The sequence below is a fragment of the Octopus bimaculoides genome, chromosome 12 (genome assembly GCF_001194135.2).
Source record: "Octopus bimaculoides isolate UCB-OBI-ISO-001 chromosome 12, ASM119413v2, whole genome shotgun sequence".
NCBI classification, from domain to species: Eukaryota; Metazoa; Mollusca; class Cephalopoda; order Octopoda; family Octopodidae; genus Octopus; species Octopus bimaculoides.
This window is the reverse complement of record NC_068992.1, coordinates 67,596,201-67,614,327: the sequence shown is the minus strand read 5'-3', so window position 1 is coordinate 67,614,327 and position 18,127 is coordinate 67,596,201.

Sequence of the window (18,127 nt, the reverse complement as noted above, 5' to 3'; positions counted from 1 at the left end):
ATATAAACACAAATATACATAGATATATATTTGTATGGATGTTTGGATATATGTATGTGGCAACGGCGGTTGCACTATTTTCGCGAAGAAAATATGTGTTAGGTGTATTCTATTATTCTTATGTTTTGGGAGAAAGCTATAAATTGTTGCATGCAAAGATTTGTACGAGCTGTCAACATATGTGATCAGGTTTTTTTTTTTTTTATATCATTTTATATCATTCAACTTACACTCCAATGAAAGTGAATGATAGGCTTGAAAATATTCTTTATGAATTCCTGTCGACAATAGGATTCTAAATTTGGCAGATTTCAAAATTAGATAGCAATCCTCATGAAGTTTGTGTTTAAATTTGACTGTGCATGTCACTTCAATTATAAATATATTTCTATTGACTTCCATTTTCATACAAGATAAATCACAGAGACGCATACAAACGTACACTTATACACACCAACAAATACAACTCACGTACACATATCTGAGTCTGTGTGTTTGCGTATTGCATATTTGAGGTACTTTACATAAATTCTCTGCTGTCAATATTTGAAATAGTTTTCATCGAATATGAAAGAAATACTTAAAATACAGATATAAAAGGAATACTATAATTTTGAAATTGAGCTGCATGACATGGAGCTGAAAGCATAACATTCTGCAAAATTCTGAAATACATCGTAAGTAGATTGCAACACATTCGGGAATAAAATAAACGTTTCTGTCTAAATTAACGCGTAAATTATAAAAAAAGAAAAAAAGAAATTAACTCTTGTTAGAAGGGCGATAATTGATATTGATATCTCATGTAATTGTTACAGAGAACATATATTTTTGAAGGAATACACAAAATTTATGTGCATAAGTGTATAAGTTGAGTGGACGTGTGGGAGAGAAATTCAGAGTTTGAATAAGCATCTCAATACAAGCAATGCAGAAAAGAGAAGGCAGGTGGAGTAGAGAACACGAACAGATTCATAGTGATATGAAAAGAAAATGAACACTTCGGGTAAACACAAAAGGTAGAAATGAAACAAACTATTAAATTTAGCAAAGGACGATGCGGATCTACTGGCATTTGTAAACAAAACAACCGTATTTATGAATCGATCACCAATATAAGTGTGATTGGTCCAATTAGAGTGTATAGAGAATCTCGGGACGTAACTCTATAGCATGATGAGCTGAAAGCAATGCATGACAAAGTTCAAGAAAGTGAACTTTCAAATGGTTGACAAAAATGCTACCCGCTCCCGCTTCCTGTTTACCTTTTAAATACGTATAATGTTTATAAAAAAGGAAGAAGTTTGAGTAACTGATGTTTACGGTTTTATTACATGTCAATAATTTATCAGGTAGATTCGAGAACTTTGAAGTATGAAGGGGTTACAGGTAGTGGAGGGACAGAAAGAAATGAGAAACATTTAACGATGAGATTGCATTTGTGAATTCATTGAAATGTTTAATAATCAATACAAATAGCCCGAAATAGTGACACAAGAAATTAGAAAGACATACAGACAGACAGATAACGAAGCAAGTGATAAAATATTAAATTGGCGAATAAAAGCATTACAACAGCATCTGCCATATAAGATAAAGAAACGATCCCTCAGAAGAAAGAAACCGAGACACTGACGAAAACATATGAAATGATTGGCTCCACAGAAAAAAAGGTAAAAGAAGAAAAGATAATATAGAACCTATAAAACAAAAGAAAGAAAACAGAGTATTGCGACAAATGTAAATCAAACATCCCGATAAAGACATTCGTCCGAACACACAAACATAACTTTAGACACGAACAGAAAAAAAAATACAGAATAAACACACATTTAATAAGAAATTGACATCAATGAGAATTAATAATGGAATAATACAGCAGCCACAGTGCATTACCAAAAGTGCATTAACACGATGTCAAAAAAAAAAATGATTGAAAATACCAGCTAGAAATGAATTACGTTATTGTAGAAGATAACAGACAGGAGAAAAGGACCAGGGCGTGGCTGAATTTTTTATGGACTAGAATTTGCGACTGTACCACATTTGTGGATTCTGACACGCTCCATAGCAATATAATAGGCCCAATGTTACGAAGTACATCATCCACATTATGCATAAACAGTAAACATCGATATGAATGCAAGGCGAGAATGAAATAAATTCCTCCTTATATCCATCAATAGAGAATTCTTCAATAGTCATTTCATATACAGTTTTAGCATCATGAAAGTAGAATTCCATCTGTAATTCTTCTTCAACATATGATTCATATAGACACATGTGTAGACTTGACAATACATACATTTTATTCATATTCATACAGACGTACATATTCATATTCCTTTGTCTGTGTGTGTGTGTATATATATATATATATATATATATATATTTATTATGTGTGTATGTGTGTGTGTGCATGTATGTATGTCTATGTGTGTGTGTGTGTGTGTGTGTGTGTGTGTGTGTGTGTGTGTGTGTGTGTGTGTGTGTGTACACGCCACTGGCTAGCAGGAAGTATGCATTACACGCCAGAGTACCATTTTAGATATTAATTTAATAAAATAATGAAAAATTGCAAATGTGTTAGTTAAATGAAATGGAACAAATATGTTAACATCAACAATAATAAATAAAATTAGACATCTTTTCGAATTGGTTAATGAGAGTACTTTAAAGGTATTTTGTTTGAAAGACACAGAAAATCTCCTCCAAATGATATGCCTCTAAATAATGAGTTATCTGCGCAGAAATGTTCGTCATTACTTCACCTGTAAACAGTTTGCTTTGTATGTTAGTTTTTCCGTTGGCACGTTTGACGTGATTACCGTAACTGCAAGTGTCTGTATCGCGTGTCATGTGCTATCAAGTTACACAACGTTAAGTTAGCGCTCGTAATGATTACCAGTTGAAGTAACGGTGAAAATGGGTGATGGATCGAAGAATGCTGTTATATTATCTCAATAGCATGGCCATGAATAGTCAACATTCATAAATGACTTTATCTATATTAGGTGACTAGACCAGAATGATAATACCAATATGCGAGAAACTGCATAACCTACGTGACAGACATCTCATCAGCATATATCCACTCACGAATTCATACGCAAGTGAGTAGAGAATTTGCCGACTTGCTCTAGCAATACTCCTTCATGGTCATCCTATAAAATTCTCAACCATGCCAACGTGGTGAGTCTCACGAAAGGCAATCAAGGTTAAACGAACGAGAAAATTTACAAAAGTGGATTTGTTTCATCACGACAATGTTCCAGCACACAAGACCCTGCTTTTAATAACGGTGCTATGTGACAGTGGCTTTCAATTGGTCGATCACCTTCCTTATAATCCTGATTTTCCCCAACATGAATAACACTTGGCTGGGAAGCAGTATCGCACTGATGATCATTTTACACCTCTAGTTGATGATTTTTTTTTTACCAACATGATAAAAGCTTCTTCACCGTGGGTTCCACTCACTGTAATACCGGTGGAAGAAATGTGTACCGCAAGATGGATATGTTGAAGACTATAACTCATTTGGTTTTATATATATATATATATATATATATATATATATATATATATATATATATATATATATGTCTATATACATATATATAGAAATGGAATATATATATATATATATATATATATATAAACTAAATTTTAATCAAAATGTTATTTTGATTTTGATTAATATCTACATTAATTCTATTATGAAATTGATTAAATTATATCAAATCTTGATCGGCAAAAACAGTTTCTCTCCAACAAAGAAATAAAAAAAAACATGCAAAGTATTAATACCCTAAGCATAAATTCGGAATTATTAAGTTTCTGTTACATGTAAAGTTAGATATCAGTTTTACCTGGAAGCACAGATTAGATTTCACTGCAACCATTTATTCGTCATCCATCAATTGTCGATCTAAAATAAAGATATACAATAAATATAATTTCTAAAAGTTAAACAAATGCATTTATTTCTGCAAGTATAAATTGAAATTTTATAACACGTTGTCTGCCATCTATAAAAGGTTATGAACAGGAATTTATTGCTTTTCATTTTATCTACGTCTATATGTTATTACATTCATATATTGACTTAATACTAGATTCCTTTATGCGGAGACAAATAAACATAATGATAACCTCACGCCTATGTAAGCTGCCGGCATATATAGAAATTCGTTACCAGTTCAAATATACCTGAGGCATATTCGAACCTGCAAAAAGGCCATTCGCTGCATTTTGTTAAGTAGAAAATCCCTCCCTGTTGACAGTTACTTTTAAACACAACGAGACAGCTCAAAGCTTAACAGGACTGTTGGGTTCATGCATTTCAGAGTGGCTATCTCCTCTTCAACACGAGACAAAGGAAAATGAAAAGCTGCGAACAGACACGAGAGACATGTTATTTTTATGATAATCCTGCCATCGTTCAATGACTGGTTGCGCTATTCAGCGGCTAGCCGTTTATAAAATACGGGGTGACACGTATATAAATGCAAACTTGTTACCAATTGAAATATACTGAAGGCATATTGGAACCCACAAGCAAGCACTTCACTGTATTTCTAATTTGTATAGAAAATATATAGAGAGAGTTTTAAAGTGATTGAATCGCACTGCTAACGTAGGTAGAGTACAGTATCGACTTAAGCTTTTAATATACTTGGTATTATTTTAAAGTAGCATAACGAAGTGCGGTATCGGTACCAAAAATTTATATATATATATATATACACACACATATATGTATATATATATATAGGTGTGTATGTATGTGCGTATGTATACAGTTGTGTGTGTGTGGTGAATATGATTATGTGTTTCTTGGTAGAAACACATTTTTAAAATATAGACTTTTCTCTTAATTTACGTTACAAATTGTTATGGAACATACATGATGTTCAAAATATCAATTTAGAATTATTTTTTAGCATCCTAAAACTAACAAGCATTATTAATTTATATTTAGAATATGTTAACAAACATCAAACAAACATCTTAGCTTATAGCTAACTATTCCTATAATGTATGGACTAATTTGATTTTCTACAGTAAAATAACGTTCTTGCTTTTTCTTGTTGCAATCAAATCAGGTTACAGAACGTCTGGTCATTAATTGACATTTCAAAAACAAACACATTTGAACTTCAAAAGTTATAACAGTATGAATTTCATGCGCACATCCACACACACACACACATATACATATATATATATATATATATATATATATATATATATATATTACAGAGACTCACATGCATACACAAACAGAGGTACATACACCTCCACAGAGACACATAGGCAGAGGCGTCCACAGTTATAAGCACGCTGTCTACATGTTACATAATATCTTGCCGCATGCATTCATATACCTGTTTTGGGGGTGATAAAGGCATACTTCCCTTTGATATTGTGATCAGTAAGTAGATATTGATACATTTAAAAGTGTAGAGAAGCCACTCGAATGACAAAACGGAACGAGTATCTGAAAATGATCCACATCCACCGTGTCAATGTGTGACCGTGAACGTATTTGACTGCTAGTCAAGGTATTGGCATATATGACTGGTCAGTGGCTTTCGCATCTACCGTACATCGCTGATCGTCACTTCGACCTGCTCGATCTCATGAAGGACAGACTTTCGTGACTGATTCGATGACAAAAGTGACGTGAAAGCTCTACTGCAGAAATGTGAACAACAGCAGAGAAGTGAAAGTCGCTTCGAGAATTGGCTTCCACGATGGTGCAAATGGTTCGCTAGTAATAAAGACTTTGCTGTCTAGTGTCTTTGTAAAGAGGAAGGATTAATCTAGCAGGATGGGAAATTTCAATGTTCGATGTCGCTTGATAAAATGTTAACTCTCGAAAATAAACCTAATTAATGCTGACGATTTACAACTGTCATTCTGTTATTTCATATTTCTCCCGTGAAGTGTCAGTAAAAGAAGAAGAGAAAAAGAAAACCACAACGATATTTAAATTCAAATTAATTAGTGATAAATACAAATGAAATTTTATGTCACTTTATCAACACCAAAGTCTACTGCATCACACACTTTAAACAGCTCACTGGCAATAAATATATACTCAATGTTATGAGAACCGCTAAATATTCACAGTAGTTCTGTCTCGTGTGAATAATTTTACACTAATTGAACAATATTTCCTAATTAGAGAGTTAAAGTCGATTAACGATGTTCGAATCAAAGGAGGAAATTTTATTAATATGTTCTTAAACATAAAGCATTACCAATTTTGTGTCTATCGTAGAATAGATTATTTTAAAGAATTTTCTACGTTATGAATTTATTAGCCGCAAAGCACATTTACTTCATATCATTTCCTACAATAATAACAGAGAAAGACATCAAAAAATATCCTCAACAATATAAGACAATCAGGCTGCAAAGCATTCCGTGCTTGGCCAACTCCTAATTTGTAACGTTCCCGTGTTTGATGATGGCTAATGTGCGACTTAAAATGTCATTAAGCATAAGAAGAATTATGTACATATATATTTTGAAGACCATTTCGTGGTAGAACCATCAAACCTTAGACACACACGTATATTTTATTGTACTCAGAATGAAATAGTTCCAACGTCATGATTATATAAGGGTGAGGAATTCAAAACGCTAAGGAAACTAGATTGGTTGTGCGCAGGCGCAGTTGTATGGTCAAAACTTGGTTTCCCATTCGCATGGTTTCAAGTTCACTCCAATTGCGTTGCACTTTAGGTGTGTGCCTTCTACTGTAACCTCAGCCTCACCAAAAACTTGTGAGTGGGTTTGGTGGACGGAAACTGAAAGAAGCCCGTCGTATATATATATATATTTATGTGTGCGTGTGTGTGTGTGTTCGCTTGTCTCCCACTACCACTTCACAACCAGTGTTTGTGTGTTTACTTCCACGCAACTTAGATATTCGGCAAAAGAGAGTAGGCTTAGAAGGAAATAAGCCAGGATCGTCGAACCTTTCGGCTGTAATTCCTGAAGGTGGTGCCCCAGCATGGCCGCAGTCTAATGACTGATAAATAAATAAAACAAAACATCATATTTTACTTATTTTCAAACTTTATTATGTGGCATCTATTTCAGCAAAACTTTCGCTATTCATAGCTTTCGTTGCGATAACAATAAGCGGTCCTCCAAGCTTCCACTCCTATTTAAATCAGACAATTTTAATGCCTTCTCCATTAGCCAAAGATAGTAAAACCTTTTCTTTATGAATCTCATTCTATTTTCCAGGGAGAATCATGTCGAAGCCTTCCTCGGATCTCATACGAAGATAATAGTATTACTTGTGTTTATTTTTCTTCCTTATTCTCGTCCTCCTTCTTACAGTCTGACATATATATAAATGAAACAATCTACAAATTAGAGTACCCCCCCCCCACCGAAAACAAAACCTTGAAACAAAAACAAGGTAACGTGCATTCAACGAATTTCTAACCGTTTCCCATTAGTCTGACGTCGACTGCCATATCAGTTCTATAGAATTTCTCATTTGCTCTGAGTACCCTTATGCACTTATATAAGCGGTCGTACACATTGGCACACACACATATACGCATCTTTTATTCGTTTCCGTCAGTGAACTACGGCTATTCTGATCAACCGATTTCAAGGGTCTGGGCGTTTAAATCGCTCGAAGCACTGAATTATTTGAAGCTGGACACTTACTCTATCGGCTGCTTTGGCAGATCCATTATTATACGAAGATGTAAATAAAACAACACAAGTTATTAAGGGATTGGTCTAGTACAATGATGCACGCACATACAAACATATGCATAAGATGAGCTTCCGTACCGTTTCTGTTTACCATATTTAGTCACAAACATTGATCAATCTGAAACTATAGGAGAAAACGGCAACTGTAGATGCCGGGCTGCAAGACCGTACCCGAAAATGCGTGGCTGCAAAGCGGTCTTTTTCAGCACATAGCCAAGCCTGCGCCTGTATATATTTCTTACAACTCAACCTTGCAGTTTTTAACTAATCTCTCATTGCCTTTCTTTGTCTTTCTCCCTCATGACCATTAACATGACTCGACACAATTTCACTCTATTGAACCTGCTTTATTCAATAATATATTCCGATTCTGTGATTCATTAAACTATTTTGTGGATTTATACTCATTTGTCATTCACATGAAAATTCCTAATCTTCTATCTCACTTTATATTCATCCGCATGAGATTACTTTACGCCATTGCCTAAAATCACTTATTTTCATTTAATGTATTTGTACGGATTTGTGAGCTGAGTTGACTTCGCTCTGAGGATGCAATGATTTCATTGATCGATCTTATCAGCACATTTACTTTCTGCCATTGCATTTTACTGATCCCATGAGCTTGAAGCAATGATCAGATATGCTATGACAAGACCCGCTGATAAATAATAACAAAAAAAAAAAAAGGTAGAAAGGTTTTACTTTATTTTACAATATCTTCTGACATGAATAGATTGTAACATCAACGGCAATGTTAGAATCACAAGAATATGAGAATTTTCATCTTTTGTTATTAACCCTATTGGCGTCAGATTAAAGAAAATGAGGAATTACAAAGTTACTGCAATTTTCTAAAGCATTAGAAGCATTATTTAAGAGAAATCTATCTCCGATTACCATCCAGTTAGTGAATGGAGTTCTTTAGGTTATCACTTCACATTCGGCAAACGTTTGACGAATTTAAATTACATATGAGAATATTTGCTTCTAATTTGAATAGGTCATGATATCACGATTACATCTCACCTTCGAATGTATTCACTAACATTTGTACAATCCTCACTTTGTATTAATGGCGGGTTTTAAACAATTATATATGTGGTAATTTCGAAACACGCTTTTGAAACGATTTCTTCCTTACAATATCTAAATAACGGAAAACAGACGAATGAGATTTTCTGAAATATTGCTGTCTAACACGGGAATCGACTGTTCAGATATATAATACTGTAGCACTAAAACGAAGCGCGCATTATCATCAAATGTTAAATAGGATTTCACTACATGGAATATTGTGCATCAATTGATTGCTAATCCAAAATTAGCCTTCGTTGTGTAAATCCAAGCATCGATAAAAAGAACCCCCCCCCCCCCACATTGATTATATCTTTACTGTGTTAATACACATATAGAATTAATGTATATTTTCTAATAAACTTTGTTATTAGCGAGTAATTGATTGATTATAAGTAAACATAACAGAATTCTTTTTCACTTCGCCTGTGGATAATTAATTATTCATTAGGTTATGTTTTACAAACCAGTGTTTTCCAGATGAATGATTTCTAAAGGAAGCCTAAATCTGTCTATTATGAGTTTCCATTAGAGCGTTCGCCCTTGAAGAAACGTTGATAGTATAACTTAACCAGAGTATTTACTGCTCACGTTAGTCACAGTTCTTGAGAACGCTTAAATAACAATAGGCTTGGCAAACCAAACGTAACCTTATAAACGCATACATGCAAGCTTGCATGTAAACAATATACAGAGTGACAGAACAATACGTACATAAGCAGGGGTTGACCGTTACACACACACACTCACACGCAGACAGTCATACATACACAAATCATTTGATATTTATATAAAAATATTCTATGAATGCTAATACTAAATGTACACGTGAAGGATTTTGTTGCATGTTTTATGAAAAACCTGAATCAACTTCATTTAGTTCGTTAATGATCGTAAATATAGAAACAGATTTTCGAAGTAAAGAGATTTTTATCTTTTTCCATGGAAAGTTTTTTACGCTTATTAATTCTCTTGTGGAATTGTTTTATGACACATATTACTGTATGTACTATATATAGAAATGATAGTTCCTTATTCTTTGAGGGCAAAATTGGATACAAAATGATAAGCGTAGCATCTGCCCAGTTACTAGATCAAACTGTGTCCTTCATGAACATGAGCAAGCAATTAAGCTGCAGCAAAACGGCTTGTGTTGAAGCATGGATACTTTACCAAGCCACTGGCCAATACAAATATACGCAAAAAAAAATAGGCGCTACGAGAAAAATAATAACATTACAGATGGATTGGTGAATTCATAGGCTCTCTGAGGGTAACAGCAGCGGACATTTGCAAGCAATTATCTAATGAAACTGACATCAGATTTACACCACAAACTGTCAGAAACTGCCTAAAAGAATTTGGACTGTTCGGCCGGATCGCTTGAAAAAAAAATCCGATAATTTGTCAGAGAACGCGGTGGAAGCGGATCAAGTTTGCTAAAAGACATATTGAATGGACCGCCGAAGTCTGGTCAAAAGTTCTTTCGGGTGACGATCCCGCTTCTGCATCTTTGGATCAAATGGACAGACATGTTAGACACCGTCCAACTGAAGAATCCCATTCTAAGTGTGTCGAGAAAAGGACGCAAGTGGGAAGAGTGGGTGGGGCGGGGGTAATGGTGAGGGCTGCGTTCATCAGCTTAGGTGTCGGTCCAAATATTAAAGTTCATGGTAGACTGAACAGTGTAGGCTATTCGTGTGTGTATGTGTGTGTGTGTGTGTGTGTGTGTTATACAAATATGTATTTGTGTTGCTATTCTTGTATTTCATATGTAAATACGAATATATTTACTCTATTCTTTTATTTCAATTGTTTATAAACGCAAAATCCGGAAATATCTTTCAATGAACGCCAAACCGATTTAGCAATCGTCAGCTACAATCGCATGAATGCCGTGTTCGAGGCAGACACGCAATGTGGAATAGTTTATCGTCTGCAGAAATATATAATATTCGACAATAAAAATTTGAAATGAGTAAATGAACGTTAAGGACAGTTTAGAAAAAAGTGTCTCTTCATTACCTTGGTCTTTCCTGCAGCCAAATACATTCAGCTGTTTTATTAGATCATTGGTTATACGTACATTCTATAAAGTACAACATGGCAGACGACTTTCTTTCTTTTTTTTAAATAAAATTACAAACTGCGTAGTTTCATTTAGTTCAATAAACAGTGTCGCTCTGCGTGGGATGAATGATTTGCAAGACGTAACGTTTCATTACGTCTCTTTTGAGTTCAGATTTCACTAGAAAAGCTTCACTATTAAATATTCGGATATACAATCAATAATAATGTAGCACTTCTGAAAGTTTCAATTCCATGCTTCTCTCCTTCCCAATGTATACAATTGTAAGACTGTGTCAGAAAAGTATACAACTTCAGTTTGTGTTTTTTTTTCTAACATTATTGGATTTATAATAAAATTGTGAATATCCGTTTATATATTCATAATAGTATTTAACAAATATTTGTAGTTCATAATCCGGATTGATTAATTTAGTGAATATTTATAAAAATAAAATATATATTATAATTGATATTTAGCATAATTAATATATTTCATATTTGAAGGAGAGTAAACATAATTATCCATGTTCAATAATTTTCTAATTCGTGTAAATGAATTTGAAGCAATAATCGATTTTGCCTGGATGAATCGATTCAAAACACTAAATTAACAGTATTTTCATTAAACAACTTACAGCAAAGTATGGTGGATACATCTGATGTTGCTAATTCTTTTCCTGCCTCAATATATTTTTTAAAGTGTACACCCATATATTATTTTCTACAGGAGTTTCAACAAATGGTGGATCATATGTGGAGTATAAATATTTCTGCCACGGCAAATCATTAAACACTGGATTAAATGATGCTAGACACCATTCGCTCAACATTTCACTACAACTGTATGCATGTTTGTATTTGAAGTGCTAATTAACATGTATACATACATGGATAATGCATGTGTGTATATATATATATATATATATATATATATATATATATATATAATTTTCCAGTGGATGCTGCAACCGTTACCAATATAGCATAAGACTTTACCCGAGGGGATCATTGATTAGATTCCCTAAGGGTCGTTCTCATTGTTTATGTTTATGTTTCCAAGGTTTCAAATTTGTATATTTAAAAGAGATAGAGACTTCGAACTCGACAGATCTATATTACATTTATTGAATTATTTACAATCCGATGTCAACATTTCTGTGCCCAAACCAATCCAGCGACTGATCCGATGGATGTCTGACGTTTGGCACTTCCTCAGGAATGGTTTCCATCAGAACAAATAACGAAAAAACACACAGCATGGACGAGATAAAGGTAAGGAATTTTTAATAATTTGTTATGATCGTTATTTGTGTTTTTTCGTAATTTGTTCTGATGGAAACCATTCCTGAGGAAGTGCCAAACGTCAGACATCCAACGGATCATTCGCTGGATAGGTTTGGGCACAGAAATGTTGACATCGGATGGTAAATAATTGAATAAATGGAATATAGATCTGTCGAGTTCGAAGTGTGTATCTCTTTTAAATATACAAATTTGAAACCTTGGTAATATATATATATATATATATATATATATATATATATATAAGTATTCTATAATTATTATCAGGGATCAGCTAATTGCTTCGCCACGCACCGAATTTGGAAATAACAGTTAAAATCCCTTTTCCGCTCCCATAAATATATCCCAGCCACTTACACACTTGTTTACGTAGGCAAAGAGAAAAATAACGAATCCCCACGTGTTACTGTATTACTGCCTGGTATATATTTATGGTAGCAGAATAGGTATTTTAACTCCTATTTCTAAATTCGGTGCGTGGGAAAGCAATTAGCTGACCCCTTATTATATTTATGCTTATAATTATAAAATACTTGTATAACGTTACCCTCAAAGGTTATTTTAACGTACCAAGCTACTTAGTAAAATTACTAATGAATTGATTAATGAATTTTACCCATTTATTATTATTGTATATATGTATGTATGGATAGATATATAGATACATACATACATATATATACATACATGAAATATATATATGGTGGGTGGGGGAGAAGCAGAACGTATAAAGCAGAGGCCAACATACGTGTATACATACATACGTAACATACTGCATAAATACCAATCTTGAGAAGATTACAGATCGAATCCATTACTGTAACTGTAAAACTTTCCAGAAGTTTATCATTTCAATATTTATGAGCCTGAGAATGCATACATAAAGGTATACATGCATACATACATACATACATACAGACGGGCGTGTCTGTGTGTATGTGTGTGCATGCGTGTATGTGTCAGTGTATATGTAACCTGCATGGAAATGAAAGCATAAAAACGATGAAAAGCATATATACATCACGTCTCATTTATCCAAATCCCGTATTTGTATTGAGCAAATAAAATATTTTTAACTATTCTAACTAGACACACATTTCTCTGAAGAGTGAATATTTAATGTCCGATTATAATTTCGTGCTATTAAACTTGGAAACAAATGCTACTTAGATCTGTCTTGGCATTGATGATCAGACGGACAATCCAATATATTGAATGCCTGATATATGAAGGAAATTAATTATGCGTGATCAGAAATAATCAACGCGACTGATTTCATTCCGAATCCACTGGACAATTATGATTATTAGTGTGAAATTTAATGACATGAGAATTTAGAGACAAGCAGGTGTACAAACAGCGAAAACAATTTCATGTGTAATGGAAATTGGATATTGAAAATTAAAACGTTTCAATATGGAATTGCTTTTGTTATCTGTTAATGAAGTGATTAACATTGAGAGGATTTTACAGATGGCCGGAACTAAATTACACATCATAAACGTTGATAGATAGATAGATAGATAGATAGATAGATAGATAGGTAGGTAGGTGAAAACAGTTTGATTCAGACTCCTTGGTACCCTCGGTTTCATCGTGCAGCTATTCTCCGGCCGTGTATTTATATGTGTACGTGTGTAGGTACGTGTGTATGTGTCTGTTTCTGTAAATTTGTGTCTGTGTGTGTTCATGATTGGAAATACACGCACCAGCCTGTTAACTTAAATCTAATCTCTCTTCCGCTATATTTTATCACTTCAATTCTTACGTTATATACCCAACGAACAACAGTATCCGGTCATAACGTAAATACAGCAGACACGAACAACATGCGTAGAGCATCTCAGTATATCTGTTGGGACATCCCCTTCTTTATGCATCTAATTGATGTTACACAAACTGCACATACTGATGTAAGATAATTACATGCGTAAAATCTGACACACAATGGACAATTGCAAGATGAGTCGAAGCGATCGTCGTAATGAAGACTAGTAACAAATCCATATGTTCCCTTCATCAATTATTCTTTTCATTAGTTTATTCACTCTTCTCCAACCGCACTGCGGTGTAATCGCTGTGAAACGTACATTGTCTACACCTAAGTAATTGCAGCTTTGGGCTGGTACCCGATAGTGGTGATAGCCGAATATTCGGGTCGATTGTTTTCCTGGAAATATCCTAATTTCACACCCTATCTTATATATATATATATATATATATATATATATATATGTATTACTGTTAGCTAACGATGAGCCTGATGAGCCGTCCGAGGTATAACTGTGGGAAATGAGCCGTCTACTATTGCGCTAGCCTGATGGAAAACTAACTTATAAGTGCCTGGTCTCTCCGATCAGATGGGGATGAACGTGGGCTACGTTTGTTCCGTGCGGCCAATAAAGTCTAAAATACTATTGTCATATATATGTGGTTAGTGGGGACATGTTTTCCTGTTTCATTTTTGTCTTCCTCATAGCTTAAACAGTTTTACCTCATATTGTCTTCTTGATTACATTTTATAAATTGTTGTTTATGGTACGATCACGATTTTTCTTGAAATCGATCGTTTTGTTCGCATGTTCTAATTGTAATCATCACCACATATTTTGTCTTCTCTCTTTTTACTAAACACTCAGATATTTACCTGTTGAAAGAAATGACAATTGTTACCTCACCATCGAACACTTTCCTCCCATCTCTAATCTTTCTTAAATCGTGTGCATCTTGTAATTCCAAGGAAATAATCATATAACAACTGCAGAAATAGCATATGTTTTTCCTCCTATATGATATGAACCTCAATTCTATTACAATTGTGCTATTTGTCGTGGATCTATTGATATTTCCTCTGACCATTGATGCGAAGCTGCTAAGATATTGTTGCACCCATATTGCTTTTTACCTAGCAACGAAATATTTGTATTTGCTTTTCAAACGTTATCCAGTTTCACCAAGCGTAGCGTTTAATTTTCTGCGCTTCTTATACAGTTCGAGCTGATTGGGTAGAATCTACCTTATACAAGAACACAATAAAGTTTGACTTCTTCAAACATGTTAGCATAATCCCTCAGCATGTTCTTGCATAACGGCTTATTATTAAAACCAGCATTTCCGTGAGTTCTCATCCATTCAAGGAGATATTTAAGCACAGTATTGGAGATAGAATGAATATAAGATACCAGCCATATTATTATGCCATCAACCTCAAAGAATTATTCTTTATCTTCTATTCTCAGTTCTTTGGTTTTATTGAGTTGAGAAAATATTTTCGTTTGCTTTCTATCTTTCTCTCTCACACACACCTCCCTCTCTTTCTTTTTGTCTCCTTCCCTCACCAAGAACTCTATGTAATTTCGTTTGAGACTCTTCTTTCACTTTCACTTTTCTTATTTCTTCTGCCCTTTTGTCCCGCTTTCTTCTTGTACATATTGTGTTTCTTTGTCATCGATTCCTTCTCCCTTTCTTCTATCATTACTTCTACGAACAAATAATAATAATAATGATATTAATATCATCATCATATTTATCATCATTATTTCTATTATTTTCATTATTATTATTGTTGCTTTTGTTATTATTATTATTATTCATAGCATGCTCGAATCTCTTACATTCGGAATCGATGCCGTTGATACCGGATCACAACCGGCTTCCTTAGATACTGAGGGCCTTCCTTACAATCCTTCCTATTCCCAGTGAAGGAGATATTGGCATTAATGCAACTGTCATAGTTACATGAATCTCACTAAAGAAACTACCAAAAAGCTTGGGAAAATGCCTGTCGAATTTCTTCCAGTTATTTACGTTCTAAGTTCAAATTTCACCCAGATCAATTTTGCATTTCATCCCTCTGTTGTCGATAAAATAAGTACCGGACGAGCGCTGGGATTGATGTAATCGCCCAACCCTTCCCGCTGACTACTCTAACCTTGTGCAAAAAAACAAGAAAGATTATTAGATGTATTCATCCGACACGTTGATGGGTTGGATTCATGTAAGCAACAGTAACAGATTAATTAACCCCATTGTTTTTGTTAATTAGAATAAAAATGAACACAATTTAGGATGACATAATAATTAGGAAAGAAACAGATTTATTGAATTTTAATATAAAACCTTTAACATTTTAGAAAATAGCAACTGGTATTTCTATTGAGAATTCCTTAGTATGAAAGTAAAGAAATATTTTGTATCTGCGTATTTTGTGGGGGAAAAATCAATTCTTTATATAAATTGAAAATACTTATTTTTCCTTTTAGCTAGAGTGGAAAATTCTAGATTTATGGGAGATTTTGATATAAATAACTCTAGTTGACTCCAGTTGGAAGTTATTCCTCATTGAAATTTTATTTCGCTTTCTCGCTGATGTTTTCTCACATTTTCTATCTATCTGCTTCTCTATCATTTTCTACCTATCTGCTTTTCTGTCCTATGCACCTGACTTTCTATCCGATTATTGCTCGATTTTTCTCTCTACCAGTAAATACAAAATATATCCTTCATGCTAACATTTCGTGGAAACAAACAACTCAGAGCTGATGCAAGTATGTGAAGAGAGGAAGACAGGAATGTAAAGTGATGCGTGAATATATCAAAAACTGGAAAGTTGATATCTAGCAAGATATATGTAGTGGTGGTTGTGTGTGTGCGTGTGTGTGCGTGTGTGTGCGTGCGTGTGTGAGAGATGGAGAGATACAGACAGAGACAGACATACAGACAAACACACATACAGCCAGAGACAGAGATATAGAGGAAAACAGAGACTCTGAAACTCGAAGATGAAATACTAAGAGAAGTATGAACTAATCGTGGAAGAGATGGAATAAATAAGATAATTAAAAACATTGAAATCTATAATAAAATTTATGTTACGAACGAAAATAAGGAAAATGGAATATAGAGAAGTGATGGTAGAAAAATATCCAAAGAAAACAGAGAATAATGGAAGGAAGTGAAATGAGGAAATGTGAACTTCAGTAAACAAATATATTAAACATTTAAATTGATATTTGTGTTGTCTAGCGATGTTTTTGAAACAAAAACCGATTGCTGTGCAGAAAATATAGAAATGAGTGCGTAAAAAAAAAAAACAACCTAAAACAGCATATATATATTTACTGGTTTGTTGTTATTTTTTCGTATAGTTTTAGTAACATTTTCATATTTTAGTTCGGTTATTTATTTAATTTCTACATTTCAGTAGAATTTTTTTGCTGATGTTTTATTTCTTTTCTTTTTTTAGTGTTTGTTTGCGCTGATGCTAGTGGCAACGATTAGGTCGTAGTCAGAAGTTATGAATACACTATCGTATGAACATACGGGAAAACAAATATAGATACAGTGACATGAAATGTTGTTGAGGAATAAGCAAAGCTGCAAAGCAAACTTGAAAGATATATTCATTAGATACTACGCATATAGGAGCACACACAATTATATAAATATACAAAATCCAAAGGGTTGATATGTGTATATATGAATTGAACTGAATGGAATTGAATTAAACTAGCATCAGCTCACGAGCTGTGACAATGCTGGGGCATATATATATATATATATATATATATATATATAGTAGAATAATAAAGACAATGTTTTGGTACAGTATTATATATTTGAAAGAATGAGTAGAGATGGCTTTTATTGAGGGGATATGTTTTAAAAAAATGTTAATCTTAATAATAATGTCTACAATGAGTTACTTTGATGTGTGTTTCGAGCTTCAAGTAGCCGTATTCCTCAAAATTCTCCAGTTTGAAAATGCCTACTTGAAGTTTGAAACTCATATCAGAATAACTCACTGTAAACATTATTAAGATTACAATAAAAGTTACCCCTTCAAAAAAGCCATATCTACTTACTCATGTGTGTGTGTGTGTGTGTGTGTGTGTGTGTGTGTGTGTGTGTGTGTGTGTGTGTGTGT